The sequence below is a fragment of the Monopterus albus genome, unplaced genomic scaffold (assembly GCF_001952655.1).
Source record: "Monopterus albus unplaced genomic scaffold, M_albus_1.0 scaffold205.1, whole genome shotgun sequence".
Taxonomy (NCBI): Eukaryota; Metazoa; Chordata; class Actinopteri; order Synbranchiformes; family Synbranchidae; genus Monopterus; species Monopterus albus.
In genome coordinates this window covers 863,917-875,310 of record NW_018128085.1, presented here as the reverse complement: position 1 = coordinate 875,310, position 11,394 = coordinate 863,917, and the positions used below count along the sequence as shown (strand labels likewise).

Genomic DNA, 11,394 nt, shown 5'->3' with positions numbered 1-11,394 from the left:
AGAAATTAAAATCTTCATCAGTACCTAAATTGGCATGAACAGATGAAAATGTGAAATTAATTTGTCCATGCTCTTAAAAGCTGGCATTTTGTTTATTATTATATGTAAAACAAGTGATAACAAATCAAATAAGTGAAAATGATGTACTCTGTATTACCATTGCATTATACATAAGGGTAATGAGCAATAGTGCTAGAATAAATAAATATATAAATAAACTGTTCATTTTGTAATTTAGAATCTCATAAGTGTATTATAAATATCTTAACATTTCTCTCAGCATCATAAATTGAATCATAACTCGTTGTGTTAAGGTGAAATCTGTAACAATTGATTTTAAAATAAATCACATCACCACTGCATGCATTAAGTTAAAAGGCATGCCTGTCATAATGTGATAGGTCATGGTTAAAGAGTCCATAGCATGCTTTTCCTTGTTTTCTGACTTATTTACAATGTTACAATGGTGAATTATCATCTTAAACATGACTCAAAGCTCAAAAAATGAGGTGTACGTATGTTCTATTTTTTCTATGCAGAAGTAACTTGGTTTATAGACATCTCACAAACTCTCACTTGCAAGAAATTTTTTTCTAACAGAATTTAAGTATTAAGTGATAGTTTAAGGATTCCCTTGAATGGTCATAATGTCCAGGCAGTTGCGCATTGCCTGATGTCCACCAGTGCCATTGTAAAAGTGGAATTTTTTGACTGCATATACTGTATATATTTTACCTCCTGTTGGTGGTTCGATAGCTGGTGTCCCCACTCTGCATATGAGTGTGTCCTTGGGCAAGACACTGAAACCTGAAGTTACTCCCAGTGTTTGTGTGTGTCTGTTGAACATTCTCTCTAGTGGAGAGCCTCTGTACTGGAGACAAATTCCTTGTGTGTTAAACATTGATGTGATTAAAAAAGAAAATACTCTTACTTTATATATGTAGTTGATTGTTGCTATACCAAGCATAACTAAGAATATTGGTGTGCATGAGCTGTGTATTTAAATGATTGGCCTACTATCTGCTGCCTTATATTTTATTTACTTCACAGATTAGATCAGCTTGCAGCAGTGCTGCATATATTATGTATTTAAGCAGCAACACTGAAAAATCCCTGTAATAAGCCACTCAAGCCAGTAAAACCACGGTGTGATGCTCTAGAGGAAACAATATTTGGACTGCTGCTGAAAATAAACTTGTAGCGGCACCTTTGATAGTGCTGGACTCATTCTTAATACAGTGATGAACTGTTAATATTGATCACATGGAAATGTATTGTTGGTAGTAAGACAACACACAGATTTTCACAAATTCTATTGGTGTGACATCCATAATGTTCATTCTGTTCTACAACAAGTCCTCCAACCTCTACAACCTATATGATTATTCGTCCCTTCCCTCTCATATGTCCCATATGGTCATCTCATTAAATAGCACTTCTACAGTAATGGGAGGAAATGCAACAATTCCACCAACTTTAACGACAATGTATGCCACACTGCTAAGCTTTACAGACCTTTGTTGTCATGGAAACAGCCTTAAATACAATGGATAGCTAGCAGCAAGCTATTGGAACTCCGTATTGGAACACATATTTATGTTTATGTTTACTTTTAGAGAAAAAAAAAAAACCTCTTAAAACACTCAAGCCACACACAGGAACTGAACTCTTCACTTCGGAGGGAAAGTCTTACGTTGTGTGTACCAAGCCATTCACCCCGAGCCTCCTTATAATGTAGACCTTGTGCCTCTATATAATACTGTACATTGCATTACTTACTATAACACAAAACAGTTCATTGTATTAACTTGCTGGCACAAATGACATAAACTGCCGTATTTTACAGGAGGACAGTCTTGTTCTACAGAATCAGCAGCTGCCAAATGACACGTGCACACATTAGACGCAAAGGGGTAGAAAAAAACATATTTATAGAATGCAGAGGACAGTACCAGCTTACAACAACCACAAAGCAGGTTTTAAAACACACACACACGTACACACAAAGCTTAGTATACTTTTGCTCACTTTTTTTCCTTTAAGACCTGTGTTTTTGACATTCTTCATTTTAAGCATGAATATCCTCTGAGTTCTGATGCTGGAAATGCCAGTGATGAAATGAATGATGAAATAATAAAAGCAGTATAGCTCCCATACCAACAGAGAAGAGTGCCACACAAACACAGAAGCACCACCCACAATGTTTGACTGCCAGATGATCTCCGAGGAACACGGGCCAAAGCAATCGCCAGAGAGGAATGATACAAAAAAGAAGAAAATAATGGAACCGTGTCTCAGTGATTTCCACTTTATATCTCTGTCGGCACAAAACAAAGATGTCTTTTTATAGCAAGGTTAGCTACATTTTAGGTTGAAACTCACTGAGAGAGGCAAGAACTTTAAGATTAAATCACTTTGATGTGCGCTTGTACAGTATGTACACACCCATGGAGTATTTGTGTGTGTGTGTGTGTATGTATGTGTGTGTGTTTGTACACAACCAAGTAGCGTATATGTGATGCCTACATCTGAATCAGTCAGCGCTTTAGCCATATTATTTCCAGTGGCAATACATCAGACAATGATAAATAAGAAACACACACACAGACACACACAAAGACCTGACCCCCTGCCTGTTTGTACAGCTCTGTGAGCTCAGTGTGTGTCTACCCCGTGTCTGTGTGCTGTATATGTGTGTCAGTCAGCAGTTTTAGCCTTGTTATCTCTGCTGGCACTCTGTCAAAGATATAAATATGATATATAATAAAGAGTGAACACACTTATCTTAATGGAGTGAGTGTGTGTGTGTGTGTGTATGCCTTTTGGAGAGAAAGACTCTATAGTGTATGTGCTTAGGCAATCAAATGGAACATTTGTTGGTGTGCCATTGGTTGTGTGTCTTTAGGGACATAAGAATGCTGTTATGCTTGCCAAGCTTGCTCGAGTGTGTGTAAGTTTGTGTTTGTACATACACTGAGGTTTCATAAGTTTTCTTTAAGGCTTCAAGAACCCTAAATTTATCTCAACATAATCCCTCTTGTTTACTGTACATATTTACATTTTAGCATAGCCCTCCTGTTCATTCTATATCTTGCTTATTCTTTGTTTGCTTCAAGCAAAGCACTCAGTGGGCGGTCATGTCAGAAGAGGAAAAATGAATGAGATGATCGTGTGCTGAACTTCTCTATTGTACAGTTTCTCTACATTCTCTCTGATGTGAGTAATGATTGCAGTGAAGGGATGTCTGAACACACAGATACGTATACACACTTTCTATATTGGCCACCACACTGAGGTTGCATAGAGAGAAGCTGCCTTTTACTGACCTTCAAACCACTTAGTGATGGCCCTAAATTCAGAACCAGTGCTCTGATTCTGCTGTCAGAGATAAAATACTTAAGTGAGTTGTTCTGTCTGAAAAATAAAGAAACCTTTGCCTTAACTTCTTTAAGCTTCCTTTATGTGTCAAGGTACTCAACAGGACTAGGACCCAAAATGCAGACCAGAACTCCAGTATGCTCAAACCTATATATGTTGTAATCACAACATATTCACAACAAGTATAATGGAAGAAAAAAAAACAGCTTTCACTTTTGACTTCTTGAACGAGTCATTGCCTATTGGAAATATATGAGTTTTGTAGTCGACATTCATTTTAAAAATCGAAGGTAAATATTTACATTTTTCAACACTGTCAGACCCACGCTATTGTTCAGCCTTCTCTGTGTAGCTTTGACTTCATATTTATACTGTATGTCATACACATTCTATATTTTAGGGCACCATGATTAACACATATCCAGGGGTTCCTCTTGTGCTACCCTCAGGCTACATGCTGATTCCACCCTTTCTTTAGGCACCTATTAACACTGGAATGATATGATGACCACTTTGGCTATGCAGTAAGCCATCCAAAACCTCAGGTGAACTCCAGTCCCTTTATTGTTTGGACATCCTTTACAAATCAAATGCGTTGCACAGAGAGTTTAAAAATGCATTCTCTGTTCCACTGTGCATTAAATGATTTCTAGAGGAGATGAAACTTTAATGATTCCTGTGGGGAAATTGGATCTTTGCAGCAGCAAATAAGCTACAGCAAAGAAAAACACTGGGTTATAAATAAGAATAGGGCAAACAAGGTGATTTTACACATAGCAAAGAAGACCATAACAACACTAACAGCATATTCAACACAGTCATGTATGTATATGCTGTATATGAATTACAGCCTGGTTTTGCTGCTAGCAAACAACGAATGGTATGTAATCAAAATATATGATAACCTACAGTATGCAGTGAGAAAAACAATGAACAGCGTGAATTTAGCTAATACATAGCAAATAATCAGGTGCAAGACATGATATTGCTCAAAATGAGTCAATGTGAGCTGAAGGAATGAAAGAATGTAGCAAAAGTAATGAGGCAGTATGACAAATCAGTGCTTTTTCACTGTAATAACTTAATCTGTTTCACAGATTAATAAAAAGTAGCCTACACTCTCATAGTGGTGTGAGACTAGCTTTTGATCCCTGAGGTGACCGTTTTGGATGCTAGAGTACAGATTACTGCACTGTCAACCCCTGGCTATTATGGCAGAAACACTGACGCTTGGTATTAGGATGCCGATTTATAATTGGTGATGTGGAATCTGCACCATGCGAGTTCCATGTCATTATTGAGCGCAGGTGCATAGAGTCCAGAAATTGTGTCTCGATTTAAAGAACCTCTAATTTTACCTACCTACAATAAACATATATAGTAAATACTTTTATGTAAGATATGCAGGTGTGAATATGCATCTATGGCTGTTTAGCTGTCTTTATAACTAGCTGAAAATACATGTACAGCACCATACAGGATGTATTGAAAATGGTTTCACACTGACTAGCGAGAGTACCTGTGGTCCTGCTCAAAACACAAGTACAAAATGAACCAAAGCACAAAAAAAGGAATATTCTGAAAAGGCATAAAACCCAGTTTTTACTCTAAACTGGTCTGATACTGTGGTTTGATTGCATATTCTTTAGTCTTTCATTATTTTATTTATTTATTTTTTTCACTGCTTTCTAATTTCTCTCTGTAACGTATAGTGTGGAAAAACGTGTTACTGAAATTGAGTTGTGATCGTATTCATTATTCGCTGACCCTGGAGCCTGTAAAACAATAAGTGAGAACATTGTATGGTTTGAAAAATGCATTGTCACCAGAATTAAAAATTATTGCTATTCCCCAGTGCTGAAAGAAAAAAAAAACTCAAGCTTAAACTTTGAAATATATTTTGATACACTTTTAGTTATTAGAGATCACTTCTGTTCTGTTGTTGCGTGAACAAATGTGGCTTACTAAAATCAATGAACAATTGTACACACTTGCTGATTCTGTTTGTTTCACTCCTCACCCTGTAGGATTTTTCATTCATGATGTCCTTCAGTTTCTCTCTTTATTACTGTGTAATAATAGGACATAACTGAATTATCACTGAGCAAATTTGGGCTTCTGGCTTTTTCGTTATGATTTGTATTTTTTTTTCACTTACATTGATTTTCTTTAAGAAAAATAAGAGGCCGGCTCCTTTTTACTTTGGGTGATGTCGTAATGCTGTGATACATGAAGGCCATCCTTACGAAATGCGTGATACCAGGTTACAAATACTCCCAGCTGTGCTGTTTGTCAATGTAATACTGCACCTCTGAGATACACTCCCTGCATGTTAAAGGACACCTCTGTTTAAATGTACTCTGTAAAAGTTTTAGAAACCCTCTTAGGTTTCGGTGTAGTGTTACAGTATGAGTTTGGAGTTAAAAACAAACAACACTTTTGTGCCATTCTGTACTATTGAGCTGGGTGAAATGGAACAAAAAAGCTATTTAGATTAAACTTTCTAATTTTGTTTATCACATTTGTTTATATCAATCTCAGTTATCACTCCAACCATGTAAAAGCAAAGTTTTCTCTCTTAAATGAACACAGGGGAAGTCAAGAGTTTGTTTTGCTTAGAGATTATTCATCTCTATTATTTAGCACCGAATATCCACACATTCACTTGAAAACAAGCTTATAAGGTCTTTGCAGAGCTGAAACACTTTGAAAAATAGCTGCTATAAGTGAATTTACTAGGTATACACAACAAACAAATAAATAAATAACAACCGGATACAGTTACACTCCTTGACACTAATATAATTTATTGGCCAGTAATTTATTGAAAAACTATTGTAGTCGCGGTAACATCATTGTTGAATTGGATCTCATTAGCAGCCTACTGTATGTATTGTATTTCAGCCTCAACTCATAACTTGTGTGTGTATAAGCAGCTCTGAACCCTGAAGTGACACGTTGAAATTCAACATAAACAATGTACATGTCAGAAAAATCTGACAAGTTGTGACATTTTAAATGCTGAGACATCAAAGCGACTAATCTAAAAAAAAATTTACTGGAACATATTAAGACATTTACAGTCGTTTGAGGAATGGTGATTTCTGAACATGTCACCCAGAGCTACTGCTGCGATCTGTGTGGGAGAAAGCCAACATGGAACATGAGAGAGTGTGACAAAAGTTGACTTTTTCACCCCTCACAAAACCTTCCTATTCCTGAGAAACTGTGGCTGACAAAGCCTAATCAGAAGCATGGCTAAGTGAGCAACTTGGCTGTGATGATGCATGGCACTGATTTTAAACAGTACACACAATAGTTAAAACTATAAAAGTATATACAACAACACAAGCACTGGAACAAAATTGTTTTTTATTTCCAAGTGTAAGACAAAAGCATCTGCTGTGATTGTGGTCGTTTTATATTGAGCCTGATTATATGCTTTTGCCACCTGTTGTCTTCCTCTCACATTCTTCATTTCTTCTCTTGCACCCAGAAACTTGACTGCCCTCACTTGTTTGCCTCACCTCACCATCATTTCTTCCACCTCCTCCTCTCCCTCTCATTCTTTCTCTTCTCTTTACTCCTTCCCTTCAGGGCCCTCCATGGAAGATCTCTTACTTTCATTTTTAATCTAGGTGTTGCCCAGCCTCTGTGGAAAATCCACGTGTGTGTCTGTGTGTGGGGAAGAATTCCAAACTTCTGAAAACAGAGGGGGGTCAAAATAGATCAGATTGATCTCCAGGTTCTCCTCTTGTTTGTTTTTCCTTTTCCATTTTCTTTGAGGTTTAAACATAGAGGGGAGTGTTTTATTTCTCTCCAGTTGGAGGAAGAAGACTGAAGGATGAGTGGACATAAGTGATGGGGGTGATGCATGAGAGAGCAAGAAAGGAAAAGAGAGAGGATCAGGGTTATGGAGAATAGGAAATAGGTGGAGCAGAGTGTGGGCAGAACATGAATATAATAGATGTCATGATTGGAAATGAAATGAGAGGCAGGAAAGAAAAGAAAGGAAAGAAAGGGAAATCAAAGAAAAAGAGAAAATGGGCAAGTGAAGAGGACACATGGTAAATAGTGGATAGTTGAGATCGGGGGAAAGAGGGACACTGATGAGTATAAGATGAAGCTATGGGTGGGGGTGGGGGTGTACAGAAGTGATGAACTGATTGCATCTATTGTATCAATGCAACCCAGTGAGAAGATTACAAAGCATTTGATTTGCTCTGTAGTCAATTTCCTCTCTGCTTCCTTTGTCTTACTCACAACACACACACATGCACACGGCTCCCCAGGTACACTATTGCTGATAAGCAGCACATTATTCCATTATTATGTTTTCCACATTGTGTGACATTAATTTTTAAAAGGGAAGTTGTCTTGTATTGGCCACTGTGTAAATCCAATAAAGAATTGATCACAGCACAGAACCCCTTTAACATGGTAATATTATTCAAAATGAGGAGCAGCTAAAGCTATTCAAAAGGCAACCCGATGGCCTCCATCTGATTTGAGGTCAAAGGCATGTTTGTCTTTGATTATAAATAAAACAAGGGCATTGCATGTATTTTGCCTTTGACTGTAATTTGATTAAACATGACGAGCACACTGGGCAACAAGTCGGGGCTAGAGTTTATATGGTCAGACAACACTTAACTCTTAACATTTAAATTTTGTTCAGCATTTACTTTCTGTTTAATTTTGATAATTAAGTATTGCCATTGCTGTTAGGCCAAACATTTCTCAACACTGAAATTGGGAAGGACCCAATGTTGTAAATAATGTTAAGAGCTACGTATGTTTTGTACCTGTTCATCATGTGGTTCTTGAATATAGTGACATAAATATGAAGACATCTCTAAAATTATTGCCAAACCAGAAAAGCACAGCATTTGATTTTTTTATTTATTTTTTTTTTGTTTTGTTTTTTGCGGTTTGATCCTAAGAGCATGTTTTTAATTTGAACTGGCAGGTGTCACAGATAATTTTGCACTATTCTCCGAATGTAAACAACTACTGTAGGTGCATCTACCCAGCAAGGGGTAAACAAAGAAGTGATAAATGAGTTGCAGAATTAGCATCAACACAAAGGAAAAAAGGTGGCTGATTTTCATTCACATCTATTCACTGACATGAGTGGCATACTGTACTCATTTATATTTTAATTCTGAGTTCTACTAGAAAATGTTTACATGTAGTTCTACCATAAAACCGTATATTGTCTCATCTTGTGAGCTACAGTAAGTGTATCGTCACACCCCTAGTATACACTAATCAGCCATAACATTAAAACCACTGGCAGGTGAAGTGAAAACATTTATTATCTCTTCATAATAGCACCTGTCAAGAAGTGAGATATATTAGGCAGCAAGTGAACAGTCGGTTTATGTGCTAGGAGCAGGAAAAATGGCCAAGTGTAAAGATCTGAGTGAGTTTGACAAGGGCCAAATTGTGATGACTCAACAACTGGGTCAGAGCATCTCCCAAACTGCAGGTGCTGTGGGGTGTTTCCAGTATGCAGTGGTCAGTACCTACCAAAAGTGAGCAAAGGAAGGACAACTGATGAACCAGCAACAGGGTCATGGGTGCCCAAGGCTCACTGAGGCATGTGGGGAACGAAGGCTAGGGTGTATAGCTGCAGAATGGTCAGTGTCCATGCTGACCTCTATCCAGTGCAGAAAGCTCCAACAATGGGAAGCTTAGAAATGGAAAACTTGAGTCCTGACATTCATGTGGATGTTACTTTGGCATGTTCCACCTACCAAAACAAAGTGGCAGACCAAGCACACCTCCTTTGTGCAGATGAAGTACACCACTTCATGGCAACAGTATTCCCTGATGGCAGAGGATCTGCTCTGACACAGTGTAAAAATTGTTCAGGAATAGTTTGAGGAACATGACAGAGTTCGAGTTTGGAGCACAAAGACAGTAGAGTGGACACTGCATGCCAACTGACTAGCAGCAAAAACAGAAACAGACAATATGTATTTTATTAACGAATCACTACCTCGGACATGTTTCTCTGTGCTTTCATGTACAGTAGTGGACCCAGGAATGTGCCTGCTGGAGGACCTGTCCAGTATTATACATGCTTATAATAGGGTGTAATACAGGCACAGCAGCCCAACTGCTCAACATTGCAGCGGGATGTAATGAGGATGCAGGAGAAAGTGGGCCACATCCAGCTTTTGACTAATATTTCTTATCAATAATTAATTTTATTCAGCAGCACAGGGTTAAAAACAAATGACTGATATCACACCACGCTTGTTTCAGACACAACATTATGGCAGAATCAGCAGGTGGACAGTGTTGTCTGACAAACACAAGTAACATGTTTTTATAAGTAGTTTAATTTTATGACAGTGAAGTTAGATCAGCAACAGCACATGAAGCATTACTAACATATAATTTGCCATCTTACATACAATGCTCACAGCCTAACATTAAACAACAGAGACTTAATGCTGGCACAGCCCTTGTTATAGGACCGCTCAGCTACAGTCAATGTCCTAATGTTACTTTGTGGTAAATATCAATAACAGCATGCTAACAGCACAGCTGGGGCTGCTGTCACGGTTGAGAGGAGGAAAAGGTAGAAGACTTTTTATTCATACACTGACTTAACTAGTTGTACAACATCTTTATAAAACAGGGTTTACAGAGAAAAAACAATAAAAGCAAAACAATAAAACACAGAAGACATAAAAAAACAACAAATCAAAGGACAAGGCACAAACTATTTAGAAAGAAAATAAAAGAGTAAAAGGATGTAATAAACAGTTTGTGGAGAGCCGGCTGAAACCTTTTTTCTTTATGTTAAGGTACATTCACATCAGGAACTTTGTTTGTGTTTAACAAGGACATCCAATCACAAAAGCATCATTTGTCTCCTTTAAAGAAGGTGCAGTGTTAGTTAAGTCATCGGGCTTTGCAGGGTTGTGTTGCTATACAGTAGATTTTGGTTTGATTAGGTTTTTGTTACAATTCAAAACAGGAAAGTATAGAAAAAGGGTGCATTAACTAGAAATTCAAAGCTTTAAATGCCACTAACAAAAAAGGATATATGATTCCTCAGTTACATTTATGTTCAGCATCCAACATTGTGACACTCCCAAACCTCAGGCAAAAGCTGGACAGAACTCCTTCTGTGTGTATTTAACAATCACTCTTAAACTCATTATGAAATCTGGCACACATTCAGGCATCACCTTGTGCCTTAACAGCCATTTTGCACAGTAACTGCTGTTTCACATGACCTATACTACATGCTGTATTGCATGTAAAGCCTGATGACTTATTTTGTTTCAGAATATGTATAGTTTACTGTTTATAATGTTCATTTTTATGTTCCTCTATACTGTATATTCCCTAAGGAACAGGAGCACTATAATGTGTATGGTGTTGAATTACAATAAAGTAAACTTGAACTTCTGGTCCTGGCCTTTCTGCCCTGTCTCCTTCTGTCTAACAGTTTCCCAGTATGTCAATCAGTATGTTCGAAGGCTTGCCTGGGATTGGTTCCCCTGCTGCACAAGGTCCTTGGCTGGCCTCTGTCTCTTATTGATTGGATCGGCATCCCAGTCCCGTGATCCAGTCCAAGAGCAGCAATTATTCTCACCTGTTCACCTGCTTTAAAAGCCCAGTTTGGCTCTCAGTCAGGGTGGTTGTGATTTGAAGTGAGCAGCTTGCTGTTGTGTTTTCTGTCCTTTTGTCTCTTATTTGTGTAGGCCTGTTATTAGGGGCTATTCATGTCCAGTTCATCATACTCATTTTTTGTGTTCATCCCATGTGAAAAACCATTATGTGCTATGTACTTAGGCTTGAAAGGTGTTTATTATTTGCTTTATTCTGAATATTTATAATTTTGTCTGATTATGTTTGACAGTTTTGTTTGGGCCCTTTGCCCTCAGCCAGTTTTTGTTATTTCATTTAGCATTTGTAAAAACACCCCTGATTATTTTAATGACTTTAGTTAACCTTTTAGAGCTGGTTACTTATGTTACTTCCCTTTCCCTA

At 37.7% G+C, this 11,394-nt stretch overlaps 1 protein-coding gene across 3 annotated transcripts in view; it reads left to right on the top strand.

Annotated features, from left to right (window-relative positions):
* The window catches only part of sgcz (sarcoglycan zeta), a 363,877-nt gene that overhangs the window by 203,663 nt on the left and 148,820 nt on the right, over positions 1–11,394 (top strand). The window lies entirely within an intron of this gene.